General features: G+C 38.2%; 1 protein-coding gene and 1 long non-coding RNA gene across 45 annotated transcripts in view; one reads left to right on the forward strand and one right to left on the reverse strand.

Annotated features, from left to right (window-relative positions):
• LOC120093189 (uncharacterized) overlaps positions 1 to 12,469 on the reverse strand; it is a 33,687-nt gene extending 21,218 nt beyond the window's left edge. Inside the window, exons 1-2 of the long non-coding RNA XR_005486273.2 lie at positions 12,308 to 12,469; positions 11,962 to 12,056 (exon numbers count right to left, since the gene is read on the reverse strand). This is a non-coding gene — a long non-coding RNA (uncharacterized LOC120093189). The remainder of the gene's footprint in view (positions 1 to 11,961; positions 12,057 to 12,307) is intronic.
• Nrxn1 (neurexin 1) overlaps positions 1 to 22,165 on the forward strand; it is a 1,146,022-nt gene that overhangs the window by 237,287 nt on the left and 886,570 nt on the right. The window lies entirely within an intron of this gene.

Genomic DNA, 22,165 nt, shown 5'->3' on the forward strand with positions numbered 1-22,165 from the left:
TCACTGTAGTTCTGTTCCTTTTATCTACCTATTTATTGATCTATTTATCATGTCTATTTATTTATCTTTTATCTAACTATGACTCTATGTGAACACTCAGCTGCACTGATGATGCCCCCATTTTTCCAGCATAACAGGTCTATGAATAGACACAAAAGAAATAGCTCCTGTTCCAGGAGATACACAATCTAGTTTATGAAGCAAGCATTTTTGTGGCAATAAAATTCACCCAGCAGTCTACCTAGATTCTGGATTATTTTTATGTTAAAAAACCAAAAACACAGCCATACTTTTTAGCAATATTCTATATTTTTGTTCTGTACGGAGTCAAACACGTTGAGAACAAAAGTCTCTTGAACATTTATTCAATGGCTCTATTAGTTAAGGCCAGGCAGATATCTTTGTAACTTCCTAATATACCTGGTATATCTATTACTCTATCTTGAGATTGATCTCTGTTATCCCACGGAGTCCTAGACTGTTTACAATCTACAGCGTTCTTTCAACTGTGTGCACATTTTAGCAGGGTTCTTGATTTAGGCACATACATTTAAGGAGTTTCTGGCTTTCTGATGTTAGACCCCACATTTCCACTAACACTGTCATGTATACAATTCAGTGAGCCTATGTAATCTTTTTTTTCCACCCTGTGCTTAAGAATGGAAATCCTAAAATACGGCCTGGGTTATTCTGAGCTTCTGACTGAGACTAAGGTGCTACGCCCAGTTCCTGTAAGTAGGTAGTACGGTAAGCAACCAGCCTGAATTTGCTTGCCTTTCTTTCTTTTTTTTTTCTTTCATTTAAAAACATCTGCCTAAGGATTCAAGTACTTCTAAATTAGCTTAGTCTTGAATGGATGCTAATAAAACTACTGTGCGTGACAATTGATAATAAAGTCCTTGTGTCCTGTCGGCATGTGGATGAGTGTTTTTATTATTCAAAGGAGAGCATGGGCTTTGTTCATTTTAAAGAAATACATTTCCAAGGCAGTTTGAACCTGCCTCTCTCTCACTGCTAAACCACTGAACTGTCTCGACATTCCTCTTCTTTTCACTAGCCTAGATGATTTCCCATAATGCTAACCTATCATGTCTGTAGCTGAGCATATTGGAGAGCATAAACAAAACTGGGGTACCTGTGCCAGTAACAGAGCACAGACCCAGACAATAGTCTTGTGCCAATTAGGAGACCGACAAACAGCTGCTGTGTTCTCAGTGCTCTCAGCACTGCAGCCAGCAACTTCCAGAAGAAATGAGCTCATTCTTCCCCCAGCAAGCAGTATTCTCTTGGTTCCTGTGTGGCTTCCCCTGTAGTAAGTAGCACAGACTCACATTGTCAGTTTTGCTGCCTGCAGACTAAGAAGGTACACAGAGCATACTTAATTGGGTTCATTCAGACTCCAGACATCTGAAAATAAACGGGTCTGTAAGGAAAAGTAACATGTTATATTACTAAAATTTAAATGTATTTCATAAATGTAAACCAGATTTAGATATAGAACTCAATAATTTATTAGAGGATGGAAATTTTAAAAGTTGTGCAAAGAGTTTCTTCTCATATCTATTTTCTCTGATAGCCTGAGGGTAACCTTTACTGATTTTAAGAGTAATACCATTTGGAACAAATATAGAGGCATATTCTTCCAAAGCATTTTTGAACATACTTGCTATTTGTTTTAATTGTGAGTTTACAAAAACTGTCTTCAAAAGAAATGTAGCTGCTATAAAACAATAAATTAAAGCCAAACCTTTCAATTTGACCTTTATGAAATGAGGCATAGAATGAGAAAATGATAATTGTCTGTTTTTCTTGTAACCATGGCTGTATCTCAGTAAGACTGACTTAATGCAGGCACTAGCAGGCACTAGCTTCTGCAACTTCTGGGAGGATGCTTGGCATTCTCAGCTGAACAAGCCCTTACCAAGGTCAGCATATGCCAAATCCAGTGACCACTCTTCGATCCTCATTTTATTTAGTTTGACAAGTCATATACTCGCAATTCCTCTCTCTTCACATACTCTTCAATATCTGCTTCCCATGCTAGCCTTGGATTTTAGCTGTTTAGCTGTCTGTGGGGAAGATCTACAAGGCTGTCTGTGGGTATCTTTCACGGAGGAGTCTTTGCTGTGACTTTTTTAGGTCTATATTCCGTGAATCACAGTTGTGTTACTGACCCTGCTCCCTGGAGAGAGCTCAAGTTGATGTGTCTAAACACATAGCTGACATTTCCAACAGAATGTCTAAGATGCATCTCAGATTTCTCAGAATGCCCGTCTTTTATTTCCAAATCAGCAAACACTATTATTAACCCCAGTTTCCAAGTAAATACCTAGGATTCAAAGCTGGAGAGATGGTTCTGAGGTTAGGAGAGCTGGCTTCTTCAGGGGATACAGGATTGGTTTCTGTACCCAAATAGCAGGTGACAATTGTCCATAATTCTAGCTATAAGGGATCTGATGTGCTCTTCTGACATCCTTATGCAAAAGGCATGTGTGTGGTGCACCTATACTCATGCAAACAAACATTTATCCACATAAAATTGAATATGTAATTCTTTTTTTAAAAAAAACTAGGATTCATCCTGGATTTCTTAACTGACCCACACCTGGAAAGTGTTTATGTGTACATATATCTGGGCACTGAACATTGTACAGTTAGGTCTACATCTGCATACAAACGCATTTCCAATTGGTTCGGTCTGTCCATCTTCATACCTGTCACAGGAATCAGGCCACTATCAGTCACCTAATCTCTTATCTCCAGCCAAGTTGTTCAGTCACATCTCCCCATACCCACTGCTTGTCATACGGACCCCGGTCTCCCTATACCTTCTGTTTGTTGTAGAGACCAGGTCTCTCGCACATTATGCTTGCCATGGGGGTCCCAACTCTTCCTGTCAAGATTTCTGTTTATTTTGTATTATTGTTCCTATTCAGAAATTTCCCATGCACCCTTTTGTTCTGTTTATAATACTTTCTCCAAACAGTATGTAACTATCTCAAATCAAATAGTAACTTGTTCTCTCTGTATTCCACCTGGATATATTATAATTTATCTCAAATACTCCACTATTTTTCTGTAAATAGTGTCAGATTACATAGGTAAAGGGCTTAAAGCCAAAACACTACCCACACACACTTCAGATGCCAGTCATAAGCACAGGGTGAAATATGTTCTTCTACTCAATCAAATCAAGGTTCCTATAACCTCACTTTAGGTTGGAATTATTTACTAAAGTGGTTCGTGAAACTCAGAAAAATAACTTACTCATTGTGTTATTAAGAACACTGCAAAGAATACATATAGCCAGATGAAGAGATGGACAGAAGTAAAAAAGCACTGAAGGTCTATGCACTTTAGAGATAAGTCACTCACCTCCCACAAAGCTCCATCTGCCAGGTGCCCTGAAATTCTGATAACACAGTTTGAGGGGAAGTTTGCTATCTAGGCATGGTTGGGTAAATAACATTCGTCTCCAGAATCTCTACCTTTGTGGTAAAGATGAAAGTCCCAAATTCTCATCACACCCAAATATTTTGATTGGCCAACTGCCATCTTGCAGCTATCTGGGACAACCCCACCATCCATTAGCATATAAGAAACATCATTTCACTCCTTATCCCATACTCCCAAGACTCTCTTATGTTAGTAAATGGGGATAAAGAACAAGTGTGTGTGTGTGTGTGTGTGTGTGTGTGTGTGTGTGTGTGTGTGTGTGTGTGTGTTAATAAGCTCCAGCATTGTAGCAGAAATCATATCCATGTTACCCACAGTAATGCTTGTTACATATAAATTATACCCACAATGGGTCAGTCAATTTTACTAAGTGAATTAGTGAATTATCATTATACTGGTATTACCTAGAAAAATATTGGCAAATTATAAAATGGCAAGTCCTACTTTACCAATTTATCCACTTGTCTGCCATTTGTACAAGATCAAACATGTAAGAGGATCCTAGTGTGCTTCCCTTAAGAACACCATAGTAAATTATGAATACATAAACTCAGTCTTTATTTTCCAGTCACCTTGATAGAAATTTACAAGTATTCCTTACTGTTACACATCTTACTAAAGAGTATTTATCTTACACAGTAAAGCTTTTGGAGTTCTAGGTTCTTGCTAGTCAACTCTCGATCCCTACTCCTAGGCTGCTAAACTGTCTATTTTTGCCTGGTAGGCCCCAGGAGAAGTGAATATTTTTATGCCTGAGCCACGGGTTTAGCCTGAGGCTTCAAGTTGGAAGTATTTATTGTCTTATCAAGGAGCTGACCCTTTGACTATGCCTCTGGCCTTAGCATAGATATTTGTTTAGCCCTTAGGCACAATGTCTATTTTCTGTTTCTGGATACTGGTATATTCTGTTCTCTGAGAGTCCCCCCACTCAGATGCATAATACACTTTTAAGGGCAGCTATTTTCATTCTGAAGATTATAAAATCATAAAATGTAAAATGTCGTAAGCATTTTTGGTATTGCTTTTCTCTGTATCTTTATTTTTAAAATGCGAACAAAAATGATCCTAGGGATAATAGTCATGCTTTTAAAATATTTAATTCATATGAAATGCTACATTGAATATTTTTACATCTACCAGTGTCTGTTTCTTACATACAGATATGTACTCATTCTAGCTGAATGTTACTGACTATAACATTATTTAATGCTGTAGGGTTTTCCTCTATTTGCTCAAAAAATTAACTTTTCAATTGTTGGATATAGGACAACCTTTAATAAATGCTATTTTCTTGTCTGTACCTGTGATTACAGTAACAATGGGGTGGGTCTATATGTTTTGTCTTTGTGTGCCTTCAAGCTCTGCTCTATAGCAGCTTTATGTGCTAACAATAGACTCTTTCTGTAATGGAGACCAGATCATTTCTAGAAACTATCATGCGTGAGGCAATGTGAGGAGAGGAAAGCACCAAACTCTCCACAGAGCTAGGTGGTTTCACAGATGGGAGAAAGCAGTTCATATCCCCAAACCCTGCTGATGCAGCACGTAAGAATTGAAATTCACTTCTCACATGGTAAATACCTAACCTGATGTCTAATTTGATTCTTAAATACTGAGTCCCTCATTTCATTGGATTACTAAAAATAATAATAAAGTAATGGCTAGCCAGTTCCTGCATGCTTACTGGATAGCGAACACCTTTCTGCTCATTTTCAGGACAAGATTGGTTACCATATAGACAAAATTCTAATTGCAGCTAAACAGGACATCTGTCTTTGTCTTGTATTCTAGTTTGAACCAGAAAATGATACATAAACAGTATTAAAGTCACCAGAAATAGATATCTTCATATGTTTTCTGCCGCTAACAATGACAATGAAGTCACCATTGGTCATTTAGCTTTTGACCTGAAGGCTATTATAGCATTACCTTAACTGTATGGTAGCTGTCACTGCTTCCATTGTCCATACCAGGAAGATATTTCAATTCATTATTTCACACTTTCAGCATTTCCAGGTCTGCACTGGTCCTCTAAGATTACAGGTTCTCTTTTTATAGTGTCTTTTTTACAAGACTGAGATTGGCTTCTTATCACCTCTAGTTTTCAACAACGTATGATAACTAAAATACACTTAGCCACACAGAACCCCGTGAAAACTGAAGGAGCTACCAGTCCTTCGTGGCAAGCATTGCCCATCTGCAGAGAATTTAATATGAGCATCATCTAAGTGGGGAACCCCAAGCAGACCCTGGAACTTTTCCAGGCTCAAGAGTGTCTGTTTCCATAACACAAGTGTGCATTGACTACTATATAGTGTTATTCTGACTAATGATACTGAATAACTAAACACTAGAAATGCAATTGTGTACTTCATTGCTTAAGAAGTATGTGTAATAAACTAATAATCAGCCACACATTCAATCAAACTAATTCATTCCTGTGTGTAAACAGTAACTCTATAAATAAAGTATTTATCTGCAATTTAATTAAAAGCTAGGATTTAAATTCCAGGAAGAGGACCAATTTAGATTGACAGGCAGATACTCAGCTACATTATTATTTTTAAAATTACACTAGGTAATTTTCATAGTATATTAAATCTGAAGGGAAAAAAGAAAGAATATGAAGACTCAGGATTTAAGAGACTATATTAGTCACACTACCAGTTGGTTTATAATGCACAAATACATGACCCCTTTTTCTGATTTCCCAAAATAAACACTGATTAAGTAAGGTTATCTCTATGCCTTCTGCTTTGCATTGCAGTCTCTTGGCTCTCTGATCACTGCAGGATCTTTCTAGCTAACTGGGTACTGAAGGTGACTTATCTTCTACAAAGATGGATATTATTTAAGAGCACAAAACCTTTGTGCATTTCCTGCAGAAATAAGTTTATAACCAATAGCAATTATGAATTTTAACATCCATTTCTCCTTTCATAAAGATATGAAGTACTTATTTAAAATATATACCACATTTATTTAAGTATTGAGAGAAAAGCATATTGTGCCACAACTTAGCAGGAAGTGTTGTTTAAAAATAAAAGTATAGATTATTAAAATGTAAATCTCTTCTGTGTTTATTCCTTTCATTCTGACATGCTCAGAACTGATGAATAATAAGAGTTCATGCTGTTTTTTCTTTTTATTAAAACAGTGTTGTGTCAAAGAATCTTAGATTAAAGAAGAGTTAAACCAGGACTTAACTCAAGCCTCATTAGAAGTACGTTAGACTCTATGGTAATTCCTGTCTTAGACTTTTACTGCTGTGAACAGATACCATGACCACGGCAACTCTTTTAAGGACATTTAATTGGGCCTGATTTACAGGTTAATTTTCAAGGTATGAGCATGGCAGTGTTAAGGAAGACTTGATGCAGGAGGAGCTGAGACTTCTACATCTTGATCTGAGGTTACTAGGAGAAGCCTTTCTCTAACACGGATAGGAGGAGAGTCTCATTTCCCACCCCACAATGGCACACTTCCTTGAACTTGACCACACCTACTCCAACAAGACTACATGTCCTAATAGTCCTGCTCCCAGGGCCCAGCATATTCAAACCACCACAGTTTCCTATGAAAACATTTGGCTTCTATTCCTAGGCATATTTTCTTTCCATTATTGCTTGTTTGGTTGTTTCAAAAAATGAAAGGAAATAAAAAAAGGAAGGAAGGGAAGGGAAGAAGGAAGGAAGGAAAGAAGGAAATGTTCACAGAATGAGTCCATTCTTTTTAAACTCTGAGACCCATTCATCCCCTGAAAGCTTGATGCCTCTTTGATTTTTCTCTTTCATCACCCAACAACAATCTGCCTTTTTGTAGAGATGCTTCATTCACTCTAGATTTATTAGACATTCTTATTCTATACATGTAATATGTACATTACCGTTCTCTAAAGTTATTTGTTGAACAGCTCAGCATATCCTCTTATGATCAGGTAAACTTTTCAGTTTCACCAAAATGTCTCATCTTTACAGGTTACTAAATGTGGAATGATAATGGCTCCCATCTCTAAAGTGTTCCCTCCAGCCCTGCATCCTGTGGCTTTTATATGCATTAATTCATTTAACAATCACCGCAGTCTTTTTTACAAATGAGAAGATTTAATCTCATCGATGTTGGGTCATTGGTTCAGGATCACACATCTATTTGATGGTGAGAGGATTTATTCCAAATTGGGTTGTTTTGAGACTCTATATTGTTAAATATAAACTCAACTTCTTCCCTTATTGCATTTTCCTCATTAATTATGTGTGGGGGATTGGTGCTGATGTCATCCAAAGTTCTGGCAAACCATAAGTAAATATGTTGATAGATGTAGACATACAGAAATCTCACACCTCCTGAACTAAAAATACTACTTTTTTTTTTTTGTTAATTTCATACAGGCATGATAGTCTTAGCATATCTTTAATTTAGTAACTTTGAAAGTTGCTTTTTACTGTCTTCTGAATAATGCAAAACACAGTTCTAGACCTTGAGCCTTTTATTTTCTGCTTGGTTGATTCTATGGCTGACTGAGGGAAACAGGCATGGTAGTTGGCTTTGATTCTTAGCTGGCAGGTAACACCTGGAAATGCAATTCTTAAGCACCTCAAGTCCCCCTTTGTTTGTTATGCAAAACAGAGAAAAGTTCTACTTTAAAAAACAAAGAGACAGTAAGTTTGCAATTTTTCACCACATACAGTTTTTTGCCTTTAGCTTTTTTTGTGCTTTATGAATATATCCTGTGTTCAAAAATTAAGTCAGTGAAAATGGTGCCTGTGAACTTGTAATATGTCCTTAACAAGGACCAAGAATAAGGCTTTTCCTTGACTTGACTAAAAGGCCAAGGTGTCCTGAGGTAAATTATTTGGAATCAGTGAAGCAGTAAGAATGGAAAGAATGAAGGCCTGAACAGGAAGCAACATGGGAGAGAAAAGCAACAGAGAGACTAATGTGAAGAGGAAAAAAGTGCCAGTACTGGAGAGCCCTGGACCTGTGAGGACAGGAGAAACAAGTTCACTGGGCTCCAACAGAAGCAGTCAATCCACAGCCACCACAGACTGTCTTAGCACTGTGTGGGCTCTCTGGAGCCAGCATCGTTCAGTATGAATTTTATGGCACCATTTTGTTTCTGTATAAATTATCATTGGGATTTTGATAACTATTTCTTTGGTCCTGTATCTTCATTTAGACAGTTGAAGGATTTTAGCTATATCAAATATACGGTCACTGGAAAAAAAAGGAATAAATTTTTAATTATTCATATCCTTGGGTTTCTTTTTTTTTCCGGAACTGGGGACCGAACCCAGGGCCTTGCGGTTGCTAGGCAAGCGCTCTACCACTGAGCTAAATCCCCAACCCCCTTGAGTTTCTTTAAAACTGTTGTTTTGCATGTATCTTTTATCTCAATAGTTAAATGTATTGACAGATGTATTAGTGTTTTCACAGCTACTGTAAATTGAATTGCTTTCACATTTTCCTGTAAAGATGGCCATTGTTTGTATGTGTTAACAATTTTCTAGTCTGTTTTTTAAATTTTTGTTTTGTTTTGGTTTGGTTTGAAGTAATCCCATCCTGAGAATGTGTTGAGCATTGAAAGCTGCTATTTTGGGGTTCTTAGGAATTGGACACTTTCTGTACTTTGTCCTGTGATACAGTGTGTGATGGCAATGAGTATGGTTAGTGTATTGAAATGACTTTTCATTCCAAGGATAAATCCTACAAAGGCTGGGGGATCCTTCTGATATGCTGTTGAATTTGATTTTTCCATAATTCATGGAGACTTGCATTTACATCTATTACCATAGTGACCTATAGTTATAGTATTGACACTTTTATCACCATAATGCTAACCTCAAACAATGAAGGCTCCCTACTATTGGTTTTGGAAAATTTTAACAAGTATTAACTTTAGTTCTGCAAATATTTGGTATAATACTTCAGCGATGCCTTATGATCCTGGACTGATTTTGCTGAATGTTTCTGAATCATTATGTAAATCTCCTTCCTTCTCATTTGTCATTGTGTGTGTGTCCATGCATGTGTGTATGCATATATACCTGTGCCGTATGTGTTTGTGTTTATGTGTGTATGTGTGTATGCTTGATTCAGTCTCAGTGAGTGCTATGATTCCATGAATTAATTTAATTTTTTTCTTGATATTTGGACACATTTTTCAAAGTGTTTCTGTCCAATTGCATATAGTAGTCTCTTGTATTTTCCTAACAGTTAATGGGTTCTAACTGAGGAAGCTTGCATCCCTGTATATCCTCTTTCACACAGTTTTCTTGCCAATGTTCTCTGCCTTCCTTCATCTTCTTTCTAGTCTTTCATTGGTAGAAACCAGATTTCCACAATCCTGGAATACTGTGTGTGGCTTCCTTGAACTCTCCTTTCTTATATTACTTGTTTCGGAGGTGTAGATATAAGTCATAAAGGGTTAGACACCAACTTGTGTTTTGAAAGGTAAATACTGCAAAAGTAAGGTAAGGATAATACTATAGTAATGCCTACTCCTTTCCTCCCATTATCTTGAGGAATATGCCTCTACTGAATCATTAAACTGTAGAATTGCTGCTTTAAATGAGGCAAAATTCACCTTTCCCAATTTAGTAACTCAGAAACAACCCTGCCTAATTGGAATTTGTGTGGGACACAGAAGTAAAGAGCTCAGACTTCCTTGACCCACTGTACCTCAATGACCCACTGTACCTCAATGACCCACTGTACCTCAATGACCCACTGTACCTCAATGACCCACTGTACCTCAATGATCCACTGTACCTCAATGACACACTGTACCTCAATGACCCACTGTACCTCAATGACCCACTGTACCTCAATGACCCACTGTACCTCAATGACCCACTGTACCTCAATGACCCACTGTACCTAGGCAGAACCCTCCACAGTCCTAGTAACTGCATTACTGTCATGAAATTTTTTTCTGTAACTCACAACTTTCTTCTCTTTTAAAATACAGAATTTTTTAACCTTTAAATAAAATAATCAGAAATCTTTGGAGGCTAGTGTCTAATCAATAGAGTGACAATTTGGGGATTCAGATCAGCAACATCTGCTTTAAATCATGTAGGTGTATTTTTCCTTCAAGTTCTCCTATTTAGTTCTTATCAAAACAACACACTATCTAGATACCTATCTTAGAGTTACTGTGGTACAGGCTATTAGACTAGCTAGTGTTTCTGAGGATATGGGGTCATTCTGCAAAATTGCAAAATAAGTCTTTAGCTTGGCCTGTACATCAGGAGTTGATCACTTACTTAGAAGGGATAAGGTCCCAGGTTCCATTCACATACCACACAAAAGCTTATTTTCTGAAAGTTTTACCATAGAGAGAAAGGCTGGTGAAAATGCTATTTTCTCAGCATAATTCTTCACTTTCTGTTCTGAGAGGTCAAGCTCCGAGAGACTCCTAATGTTTGTTAACCAAATTATGATGTCACTGAAAGTTCTCCTTTCAGGTAACAGACTAACATCATCCTCCCACAGTCCTCAGTGGGTCACAGTAGATGAGGGCTGTGGGACCTATCGCCTTCCCTAACACAGCTCTGGGTTACCATTATTAAAAAACAATCAGTTTTTTTAACATTATGAGAAAAAGAACAAGTCTCTTGTTCTTAGAAATGATGACAATAAAGCATCTTAAATCTGCTACAATTAAAAAGTAATGCTGATACAACACATCAAATTTTTTAAGTATGTGTGTGCACCAAGTACATGTCAAGTAATTTCAGGTAGAGTAGAGAGTGTTGACAGTTATAGACAGGTGTGAACTGACAGGTAATTCTAGTTCGTAATCAGCCACTGCTCTTAACTACCCAATACTCATGTGTTTGTATAAATTCCATTAGTGATCACAGTAGATGCTTACAGCAAGTTGAGGTCTGTACTAGAGTCCCTGGGGCTCTTTTCTAAAAGCAGAGTAATTTATGTGTGTGCCATTCTCTGGTAGGAGCTATTTCACATGCTTCTGGTAGGTTTGACCTTATAAAGAGGATCCCTTCAGAGTAAGATCCTATGTAAAAAATCTGACTCACTGGAAAGGACAGCATGAAATAATGCTTTGATTCACACACACACACACACACACACATACACACACACACACACACACATACACACGCACGCACACGCACTTTTAAAATTGACATTGTATCCGTGTTTATAATGTAGAATTTATTAAGGGGTCATAAACTTCCGATACTTTTTTCCTAAAATAGAAATGTCACCATAAACATTTTAAATGTTTCACTCTATACAAATGGGAATAAGGGAACAGTGTGGCTTCTTAAATTTATAGAGAGGCTGTTAGGCATTTGTGACCAGAACCCTGAAATTTATTTCTCACATATTTTTCCTTGGTTAATCTATGTCAAGCATAGACTCTTTAAATTTTTAATTACATCCCTCCCCCTTGTGCTGACCAAATAGTAAGCTTTACACAAACCATTCTAGCAGGACATGGGGACAGTCTTATGTCAGCAGATCTTTTATAATTACCTGTACAGCTGTTGTCGCATTGTCTGCGGTACCTGTACTCTAGGGACCAGCCTAACATTCATTGTGTACATAACCCATAATCATCCAGAATGCACCTGTTTAAAATAATAGAAAGGTTCAAAATGTAACCTGCAACTCATCCAAGAAGAGAATTTTAGAATGAGAAGGTGCTGAAACTACTGCAAACACAATGACAGGGATTATCATTACTGAAGCAAGCAGGGTCATTTGGGAGGAGGGAAGTCAATTGAGAACCTCAATTGTGAAGGGAGTTCAGATATTTTTTTGGGCATTTTCTTTATTAAAGACTGATATAGAAGAGCCAGAACACTGTGGAATGTACTACCTCTGATCAAGTGGTCCGGAGTTGTATGAAAATGGAAACTTAGTAAGCCCGGAGAGCGAGCTTGTTACAATGTTCCTCCATGGTCTCTTCCTCAGTTGTTACCTTGGTCTTCCGTCACAATGGGCTATAAACTGGCAGGTGAAATAAACCCTTTCCTTTCCGGAATGGTTTTGGTCATGCTCTTTGTCACAACAAGAGAAAGCAATCTAGCACACCAGAAACGTGGAGAGGACACAATGTTCCAGTTATACTTTTGTTTCACAAAGCAGTGTATATGAAGAAATAAGAATAACTTAAAATAATTTATGAATATTGTAAAGGTATTTAATCATTTTTCAGATTCACCTATATTCAGGCTTCATATGAGATTCTTAGTATAATACTTAGAGATTAAATATGACACCTATCAAAGTGCAGACAAAACTGTTTAATAGATTTGTCACCTCAGAATGAAAAATAGAAGAATGGCCATGAAAAGTGTTTATACTACAGCTCTTGGTATACTGCGGGCCTCCAGCTGGATAATGCACTTGCTGTGGAGGGTTATACCACAGCCCTTGGTATACTGCGGGCCTCCAGATGGATAATGCACTTGCTGTGGAGGGTTATACCACAGCTCTTGGTATACTGTGGGCCTCCAGATGGATAATGCACTTGCTGTGGAGGGTTATACCACAGCCCTTGGTATACTGCAGGCCTCCAGCTGGATAATGCACATACTGTGGAGGGTTATACCACAGCCCTTGGTATACTGTGGGCCTCCAGATGGATAATGTACATACTGTGGAGGGTTATACCACAGCCCTTGGTATACTGCAGGCCTCCAGATGGATAATGCACTTGCTGTGGAGGGTTATACCACAGCCCTTGGTATACTGCAGGCCTCCAGCTGGATAATGTACATACTGTGGAGGGTTATACCACAGCCCTTGGTATACTGCGGGCCTCCAGCTGGATAATGCACTTGCTGTGGAGGGTTATACCACAGCCCTTGGTATACTGCGGGCCTCCAGCTGGATAATGCACTTGCTGTGGAGGGTTATACCACAGCCCTTGGTATACTGCAGGCCTCCAGCTGGATAATGCACTTGCAGAGGTTATTTCCCACTTCTGGAGCATTTGTCTTTTGGGCATCCTCAGACATAACCTCTTCAAACATATATGGGGCATGTAACTGAGTGTATGGAATATTGTCAGTAATGGTCTGAGAGGGGCTCATAGGGCTGTGTTCCTTCATTCTTGCTTTAGGTACATTCTGGGAGAATGGTAGATGTTGTCACTATATCCACTGATGAGCCCACCAGGCTATAGTGGATATTTCCAAACTTGTCATCACACAGATCACCCTGATTGCAAAGACGGGAGTAGGGGAAAGGGATTTTTAGGGGCAAGGATTAAGGAAGTTAATGGGCCTCAGAAAGGGTGGTGTGACGGTAATCAGGATGCATTCACCATACACATATGAAATTGTCAAAGAACAAATTAATATGTTACAATAAATGAAATGACTTTGAGGGTTGTGAGAAAATTGACAACAGTTTAGCATTTCTGTATAAATGCCAATCAAAATTTAATTAAAAATTAAATGCATAATGAAGCCAAGGCATTTGTTGGGGGCAGCGCTTCCTTCTGTCATATCACATGACTGTACTATAGTCTTGGTTCAAAACAACAACATAGGCACCTTACATTAAGTACACTGACCACAGGATGAGAGTATCTGCTCCTGGAAAGATATAGGCTCAGATTAGAGTATGCTACAAAATCTGCATGACATTTACTATGCATATAACATTTCTTCCTCTTAGGGGCAGAAAAGCTAGCTATAAAAAAAGTTAAATATTTTCCTGTCATTTTTTAGTCTAGAGGTATCCAATTAGTAATGGCTTTGCTTGTTCTGTGAATCTCTGATTTTAAAAATAGTCATTTCACTTGCTGATCTGAGATTTTAAAAATCACTCAATGAATTTTGGGTTGGGATTAAAACAGAGTATTTACCAACTTCAGAAATTGCCCTAAAAAATAGTTCTGTAATTTTACATTCCATATTTACATAAATCAACTTTCTTGGAATTGATGAACATGAAATCAGAACATTGATAAATTCAGAAAAATTAGAAAAAGCTCTGTGTCCAGCAGCGAAAAGCTAACTTTTAATACCTTGTGTAGAAAATAAATGACATTGACTTTATTAGTATTCAAATTTGCATTCAGATTTCATGAAACATAAAATTATATACATACAAAACTTGTTTTTAAATAATTTTATTATTTATTCATAAATATTTGAGCACACAATACAAATACATGTAACATATCTATATAACATATTCTACATATGTACAATATAACACACACACATATGTGTGTGTGTGTGTATATATATAATTGTTTAAACTTTTTCAGGCCTAAAGCTGTTCAGCGTTAGGAAAGTTTAAGGAAACCTATGCTAGGAGGTACTGCCCAAATTTAAACTTATGATAATATGCTGGTATTATAAGTAAAAACATGAGAGGTTTAATTTGAGAGCTCACATCACAGCAGGTTTCCAGGGTTAAGGAATGATGAAGAGAAGAAAGATAATGGAAAAGTAAGCTTGTTCTCAACTTCAGTTCAGAAGAGTTTTACACTCACGCTGTTTAAAATTTGAGATGAAACCTTGCTTCCGTATTATCATCATAGATAAAGTAAATAGCGATTGCATTTTGCATAAAGTTGCCATGGTTACCTTTCCATGTAATGAGTGACACATATTCAGTTTCCATAGTTGTTGATCTCTTTTAAAATCATCTTCCTGAGAACATGAAGTGCATAGCATTTGAAATATGATCTTTTATTTTAAATCTTTATAGAACAATCTCTTTTTAATTACAAAAGATTGGTGTCATCAGAAATAGGATAAAGAAAGCCATGAAGATGGTAACATTCCAATGATGTAGGGTGCTGTGCTTATTTCCATGGTAATGTTTGTGTGGAGGTGGAAAACAGGAAAGAACGGCTGAAATGTGAACACTGAGCCTTTAATTAAACCAGCTCAAGGATTCTGCATTGTGGATCTGTGTCCATACTTATTACCCTCAATGAAAGCACTAATTATTTAAATCTGTTTTTGACTGTGTGTATAGTCTTCTTATGGGGATGTTAATCAAATGTAAATCCATGAAAAGGCTGTTTATAAAAACCATTGGTTTAAACCACATGAAATTGATGAAAATCAAGGATAATTTTTATTGTCAAACATGTACGAAAGTGGTACAATATAGTTTTAGATACTAATGCTATATATTATCAATATATCCTCAGGAGCACAGAGCATAACTGAAGACACATTATAAAAAAAATAGAAAGCAATAAGGATGTAAAGATACAGAATTTGAGAGAATGTTTTACTGTTTTCCATCATTTATTTTGATGGATATCTAAAAAGTCACAATAGACATAAAAATTATTAATTAAACCATAACTGTGAATAATTCAACAAATAGAGACTTAAGCACACTGAAACATTTAATATATTTTATAAACAGTTATAATGAACTTTCCACATGTATGAAATATATATTTTATATATAGTATAATACTTAAAATCACACTATCCAAGTGAAATTGTATAGCATATATAGTACACATTATACAGTTCGTATAATGTTAAATAAAATTATTTGTACAGATATATTGATGTTTCTCTACAAAATGAGTTGGAATTATTTTACATAGACACCTATACCCCAGTCTTTATAAAGAGTGTATGATTCCTATTTATTGGATTGGACACTGCTTTATAAAGAACATTTTTAAGATAGAAATCAGACTTTTTCTACTTTTTTGTGTAAGATTTCATTGTAATTTTGGAGTGTTACATAAATACAATGGTTCTATGACATGTGACCTTGTGATTTAACATGGAATGTGTGTGTGTGTGTGTGTGTGTGTGTGTGTGTGTGTGTGTGTGTCGTTACTTTAACAGGTGCATACACTAACTATAAGCTATTTTGTAGTGATTTTTTTTTATTGAAAAAATCACAAAAATAATAGGTGGCTAGACATTTTAGATGAGTCCATCTAGCTATTTTATTTAAATATACATTCTATACACTTGAGTGTCCAAATGTAATATAAATATATGACCAAGTTGACTTAAAACATAACGTAGTTCCATCACATGTGAACTTTTATATACACATGCAGAGTTCTATTCAACGACATCTCCATAAAGTGAGTGGAGAGTCTAGACCAGGCGCCAGTAAGTTTACTGCTACACATGGATTTCTTAATGGTTTCTGAACTTGTGTTCTCTCAAGATCTCATAATATGAAATTATCTCTGATCACGAGACTGACAGTGTCAATGGACTGATAAAATGATAACAAAGTCTGCTCCTTTAGTATTTGATGAGATGCTATTACTCAAATATGAAGTTTATTAATCAATATCATTGTCCTTCGCATTTTACCATATGAAGCTTTCTATTAGATTAATGTCTTTTATTGGAGGCACATAAAATTTATACAAAGATAGTCAAGATACTACAAGCCTTTTCTGAGGTCCCACAGTAAATCTTCAAGAGGCTGTTTCTTCTATTTACGAAAGAGTAGTATTGTTCATGCCATGGGTGAAATATTCAGAGAGTAGCAAATCTAAAGTCATGCTATTTTATCCAAGAAGCCATTAGTTACTCAATGTATCTTTAGGAAGAGAAAAAATATGTTGTGTTTAAGGAATAAAGGCAAGTCAGATGCTGTAGAAAACAAGGACTTGGTAAAATGCCTTAGTAACCCGAATAAAGGCCTGAATTAGATACCTAGCACTCAAGTGAAAAGCCCAAGTAGGAGTTGTGACTGTAATCCCCATGCTGGCGAGGCAGAGACAAGAGGAGTTGTACCCTTGTCTGCTAGCCCAGCAATCCTGTTGCGGTAAATATGTTTAAAAGGTGGAACCTTTCATCCTGCTCCAGCTCGAGCACCATAAGGCCATATGGCACTGCGGAGTACTTTTTTTTTTTTATTAACTTGAGTATTTCTTATATACATTTCTTTTTTTTTGTTTTTTTTTTTGTTTTTGTTTTTGTTTTTATTAACTTGAGTATTTCTTATATACATTTCGAGTGTTATTTCTTTTCCCGGTTTCCGGGCAAACATCCCCCTCCCCCCTCCCCTTCCTTATGGGTGTTCCCCTCCCAACCCTCCCCCCATTGCCGCCCTCCCCCCATAGACTAGTTCACTGGGGGTTCAGTCTTAGCAGGACCCAGGGCTTCCCCTTCCACTGGTGCTCTTACTAGGATATTCATTGCTACCTATGGGGTCAGAGTCCAGGGTCAGTCCATGTATAGACTTTAGGTAGTGGCTTAGTCCCTGGAAGCTCTGGTTGCTTGACATTGTTGTTCATAAGGGGTCTCGAGCCCCTTCAAGCTCTTCCAGTTCTTTCTCTGATTCCTTCAATAGGGGACCTATTCTCAGTTCAGTGGTTTGCTGCTGGCATTCGCCTCTGTAGTTGCTGTATTCTTGCTGTATATGGCTTTTACTATGTTTAGGTATGGGCCTTGAATTCCTATTCTTTCCAGGACTTTTATCATGAAGGGGTGTTGAATTTTGTCAAATGCTTTCTCAGCATCTAATGAAATGATCATGTGGTTCTGTTCTTTCAGTTTGTTTATATAATGGATCACGTTGATGGTTTTCCGTATATTAAACCATCCCTGCATGCCTGGGATGAAGCCTACTTGATCATGGTGGATGATTGTTTTGATGTGCTCTTGAATTCGGTTTGCCAGAATTTTATTGAGTATTTTTGCGTCGATATTCATAAGGGAAATTGGTCTGAAGTTCTCTTTCTTTGTTGTGTCTTTGTGTGGTTTAGGTATAAGAGTAATTGTGGCTTCGTAGAAGGAATTCGGTAGTGCTCCATCTGTTTCAATTTTGTGGAATAGTTTGGATAATATTGGTATGAGGTCTTCTATGAAGGTTTGATAGAATTCTGCACTAAACCCGTCTGGACCTGGACTCTTTTTGGTTGGGAGACCTTTAATGACTGCTACTATTTCCTTAGGAGTTATGGGGTTGTTTAACTGGTTTATCTGTTCCTCATTTAACCGATACCTGGTATCTCTCTAGGAAATTGTCCATTTCCTGAAGATTTTCAAGTTTTGTTGAATATAGGTTTTTATAGTAAGATCTGATGATTTTTTGAATTTCCTCCGAATCTGTAGTTATGTCTCCCTTTTCATTTCTGATTTTGTTAATTTGGACACACTCTCTGTGTCCTCTCGTTAGTCTGGCTAAGGGTTTATCTATCTTGTTGATTTTCTCAAAGAACCAACTTTTGGTTCTGTTGATTCTTTCTATGGTCCTTTTGTTTCTACTTGGTTGATTTCAGCTCTGAGTTTGATTATTTCCTGCCTTCTACTCCTCCTGGGTGTATTTGCTTCTTTTTGTTCTAGAGCTTTTAGGTGTGCTGTCAAGCTGCTGACATATGCTCTTTCCTGTTTCTTTCTGAAGGCACTCAGCGCTATGAGTTTTCCTCTTAGCACAGCTTTCATTGTGTCCCATAAGTTTGAGTATGTTGTATCTTCATTTTCATTAAATTCTAAAAAGTTTTTAATTTCTTTCTTTATTTCTTCCTTGGCCAGGTTATCATTGAGTAGAGCATTGTTCAATTTCCACGTATATGTGGGCATTCTTCCCTTATTGTTATTGAAGACCAGTTTTAGGCCGTGGTGGTCCGATAGCACGCATGGGATTATTTCTATCTTTCTGTACCTGTTGAGGCCCGTTTTTTGACCAATTATATGGTCAATTTTGGAGAAAGTACCATGAGGAGCTGAGAAGAAGGTATATCCTTTTGCTTTAGGATAGAATGTTCTATAAATATCCGTTAAGTCCATTTGGCTCATGACTTCTCTTAGTCTGTCTACATCACTGTTTAATTTCTGTTTCCATGATCTGTCCATTGATGAGAGTGGGGTGTTGAAATCTCCCACTATTATTGTGTGAGGTGCAATGTGTGTTTTGAGCTTTAGTAAGGTTTCTTTTACGTATGTAGGTGCCGTTGTATTTGGGGCATAGATATTTAGGATTGAGAGTTCATCTTGGTGGATTTTTCCTTTGATGAGTATGAAGTGTCCTTCCTTATCTTTTTTGATGACTTTTAGTTGGAAATTGATTTTATTTGATATTAGAATGGCTACTCCAGCTTGCTTCTTCTGACCATTTGCTTGGAAAGTTGTTTTCCAGCCTTTCACTCTGAGGTAGTGTCTGTCTTTGTCTCTGAGGTGTGTTTCCTGTAGGCAGCAGAATGCAGGGTCCTCGTTGCATATCCAGTTTGTTAATCTATGTCTTTTTATTGGGGAGTTGAGGCCATTGATATTGAGAGATATTAAGGAATAGTGATTATTGTTTCCCTTTATATTCATATTTGGATGTGAGGTTATGTTTGTGTGCTTTCATTCTCTTTGTTTTGTTGCCAAGACGATTAGTTTCTTGCTTCTTCTAGGGTATAGCTTGCCTTCTTATGTTGGGCTTCACCATTTATTATCCTTTGTAGTGCTGGATTTGTAGAAAGATATTGTGTAAATTTGGTTTTGTCATGGAATATCTTGGTTTCTCCATCAATGTTAATTGAGAGTTTTGCTGGATACAGTAACCTGGGCTGGCATTTGTGTTCTCTTAGGGTCTGTATGACATCAGTCCAGGATCTTCTGGCCTTCATAGTTTCTGCCGAGAAGTCTGGTGTGATTCTGATAGGTCTCCCTTTATATGTTACTTGACCTTTTTCCCTTACTGCTTTTAATATTCTTTCTTTATTTTGTGTGTTTGGTGTTTTGACAATTATGTGACGGGAGGTGTTTCTTTTCTGGTCCAATCTATTTGGAGTTCTGTAGGCTTCCTGTATGTCTATGGGTATCTCTTTTTTTAGGTTAGGGAAGTTTTCTTCTATGATTTTGTTGAAGATATTTACTGGTCCTTTGAGCTGGGAGTCTTCACTCTCTTCTATACCTATTATCCTTAGGTTTGATCTTCTCATTGAGTCCTGGATTTCCTGTATGTTTTGGACCAGTAGCTTTTTCCGCTTTACATTATCTTTGACAGTTGAGTCGATGATTTCTATGGAATCTTCTCCTCCTGAGATTCTCTCTTCCATCTCTTGTATTCTGTTGGTGAAGCTTGTATCTACAGCTCCTTGTCTCTTCTTTTGGTTTTCTATATCCAGGGTTGTTTCCATGTGTTCTTTCTTGATTGCTTCTATTTGCATTTTTAATTCCTTCAACTGTTTGATTGTGTTTTCCTGGAATTCTTTCAGGGATTTTTGCGATTCCTCTCTGTAGGCTTCTACTTGTTTATTAATGTTTTCCTGTGTTTCCCTAAGTGTGTTCATGTCTTTCTTGAAGTCCTCCAGCATCATGATCAAATATGATTTTGAAACTAGATCTTGCTTTTCTGGTGTGTTTGGATATTCCATGTTTGTTTTGATGGGAGAATTGGGCTCCGATGATGGCATGTAGTCTTGGTTTCTGTTGCTTGTGTTCCTGCTCTTGCCTCTCGCCATCAGATTATCTCTAGTGTTACTTTGTTCTGCTATTTCTGACAGTGGCTAGACTGTCCTATAAGCCTGTGTGTCAGGAGTGCTGTAGACCTGTTTTCCTCTCTTTCAGTCAGTTATGGGGACAGTGTGTTCTGCTTTCGGGCGTGTAGTTTTTCCTCTCTACAGGTCTTCAGCTGTTCCTGTGGGCCTGTGTCTTGAGTTCACCAGGCAGCTTTCTTGCAGCAGAAAATTTGGTCTTACCTGTGGTCCTGAGGCTCAAGTTCGCTCGTGGGGTGCTGCCCACGGGCTCTCTGCAGCGGCAGCAACCAGGAAGACCTGTGCCGCCCCTTCCGGGAGCTTCAGTGCACCAGGGTTCCAGATGGTCTTTGGCTTTTTCCTCTGGCGTCCGAGATGTGTGTGCAGGGAGCAGTCTCTTCTGGTTTCCCAGGTTTGTCTGCCTCTCTGAAGGTTTAGCTCTCCCTCCCACGGGATTTGGGTGCAGAGAACTGTTTATCCGGTCTGTTTCTTTCAGGTTCCGGCAGTGTCTCAGGCAGGTGTCCTGCCGCTCCTGGGCCCTCCCCCACGGGAGCCCAGAGGCCTTATACAGTTTCCTCTTGGGCCAGGGATGTGGGCAGGGGTGAGCAGAGTTGGTGGTCTCTTCCGCTCTGCAGCCTCAGGAGTGCCCACCTGACCAGGCGGTTGGGTCTCTCTCTCACGGGGTCTGGGAGCAGAGAGCTGCTGCGGGCCGGGATCCGAGGGTGTGGGACTTCCGGTAAACACAGAACGTGCCCGGTCCTAGAGAAATTCTGCTTCTGTGTGTCCCAAGCTCACCATGCAGCTTTCTTGCAGCAGAAAATTTGGTCTTACCTGTGGTCCCGAGGCTCAGGTTCGCTCGCGGGGTGCTGCCCAGGGGCTCTCTGCAGTGGCAGCAACCAGGAAGACCACTGCGGAGTACTTTTAACTCAGCAGTTGCACGCTGCCCCCAAGTACTCTCAGGCCCAGGTGGTCAGTGAGCCATTGCAGCGTGACACAATGCTGGTCCCTAGAGTCAGTTCTGGCATTGGAGGGCCATTTGGAACTACCATAATTCATCTCTGGTTGGTATCTCTCCCGGCAGTTCTCTTTTGGCTGCAAACTCTCTGGTTCCAGCTCCCAGGTAGAATAAGGGTTCTAGAAGTCTAGCATTGGGCTGATCTATGGCGGCTCCCTGCCACAGACTCTCTCCACACTCCCAGCCACAGCCCTCAGGTAGTTAAAGTATAAACTCCGAGCTACTGGTGTAATCTTGACTCTGCAACTCAACAATCAGATTTACATGTTAAATTCTCAATCCACAATACA

The sequence above is a fragment of the Rattus norvegicus genome, chromosome 6 (genome assembly GCF_036323735.1).
Source record: "Rattus norvegicus strain BN/NHsdMcwi chromosome 6, GRCr8, whole genome shotgun sequence".
NCBI lineage: Eukaryota > Metazoa > Chordata > Mammalia > Rodentia > Muridae > Rattus > Rattus norvegicus.